The sequence below is a fragment of the Mandrillus leucophaeus genome, unplaced genomic scaffold, assembly GCF_000951045.1.
Source record: "Mandrillus leucophaeus isolate KB7577 unplaced genomic scaffold, Mleu.le_1.0 Scaffold18, whole genome shotgun sequence".
NCBI classification, from domain to species: Eukaryota; Metazoa; Chordata; class Mammalia; order Primates; family Cercopithecidae; genus Mandrillus; species Mandrillus leucophaeus.
In genome coordinates, this window is record NW_012101809.1 from 633,268 (window position 1) to 634,974 (window position 1,707).

At 41.9% G+C, this 1,707-nt stretch overlaps 1 protein-coding gene across 1 annotated transcript in view; it reads left to right on the forward strand.

Annotated features, from left to right (window-relative positions):
• Positions 1-1,707, forward strand: part of ENTPD7 (ectonucleoside triphosphate diphosphohydrolase 7) — a 52,533-nt gene that overhangs the window by 39,318 nt on the left and 11,508 nt on the right. The gene's annotated exons all lie outside the window — the stretch shown is intronic.

Genomic DNA, 1,707 nt, shown 5'->3' on the forward strand with positions numbered 1-1,707 from the left:
TGGTCTCAAACTCCTGACCTCAAGTGATCCACCCTCCTCAGCCTCCCAAAATGTTGGGATTACAGGCGTGAGCCACCACGCCCATTCCAGTTTTTGGATCTCTTGGTATATACCTTGGAGTAAAACTGCAGGCACAATGGCATTTTCACAAATTAAAAATAAATACATTCAAAACAGGAAGAATCCTAATTTTATAACAATACATATATACAAAAATTATATATAACACATTAGAATGGTTGCCCATGGCAAAGAGTGGGAATGAGAGTAAGTATGAAGATAAAAGGGAATAAATAAATAAAGCAAAAGAGAGGCTTTGCCATGACAATGTGGGATGAGCTGAGGAATATGATTAATTCAGCCTCTGCCCTTGAGGTTCAAGAAAAAAATATAGGACCTTTTCACTGGAGGTACAATAAAATTGAACTTTCCCAATCCCAAACCTGTCACAAGGAACCTTAGGGCTTCTTGGATAATTTTAGAAAAGGCCACAGAACCGGGCGCAGTGGCTCACACCTGTAATCCCAGCGCTTTGGGAAGCTGAGGAGGGCGGATCATGAGGTCAAGAGATCAAGACCATCCCGGCCAACATGGTGAAACCCATCTCGACTAAAAATACAAAAATTAGCTGGGCACGGTAGTACATGCCTGTAGTCCCAGCTAGTCAGGAGGCTGAGGCAGGAGAATTACTTGAACCTGGGAGGCAGAGGTTGCAGTGAGCCGAGATCATGCCACTGCACTCCAGCCTGGGTGACAGAGTGAGACCCTGTCTCAAAAAAAAAAAGAAAAAAAAATTACATATAGCAATATAATGGCTCTTCAAGATGAATCTTAGCACTTGGTAAAACTGAAAGAAACTATGAGACAATGCGGTAGCATTTAAAACTTTTTAAATAATCCTGAATGCCTAATATCTTTTTTTGTACAACTCACAAAGCTATATACATTCACAAGGTTGTGTAGCCACCACTATTGAATTCCAGAACATTTTCATCACCCTAAAAAGAAACCTTATATTCACTCCCTACTCATTTCCTATTAGCAGTCACTCCTCATTCTCTCCTCTCCCTACCCCTGACAACTATTCATCCCCTCTCTCTCCAGTGGATTTGCCTATTCCGGACATTTTGTATAAATGAAATCATACAATATGTGGTGTTTTACGTCTGGCTTCTTTTATTTAGCAAAATGTTTTCAAGGTTCATCCATCTCGCGGTATGAGTGTTTCATTCCTTTTTGTGGCTGAATAACATTCCATGGTATGACCAACCATGCCGTATTTTGTTTATCCATTTATCAGCTGATGAACATTTCAGTGGTTTTCCCTTTTTCGCTATTATGCACAGTGCTGCTGTGAACATGTACACATTTTTCTATGTACATAGGTTTTTTTGTTGTTGTTGTTTTTTGTTTTTTGAGATGGTGTTTCGCTCTTGTCACTCAGGCTGGAGTGCCATGGCATGATCTCAGCTCACTGCAACCTCTGCCTCCCAGGTTCAAGAGATTCTCCTGCCTCAGCCTCCTGAGTAGCTGGGATTACAGGCACCTGCCACCATGCCTGGCTAATTTTTATATTTTTAGTAGAGACGGGGTTTCACCATGTTGGCCAGGTTGGTCTCAAACTCCTGACCTCAAGTGATCCACCCTCCTCAGCCTCCCAAAATGTTGGGATTACAGGCGTGAGCCACCACGCCCATTCCAGTTTTT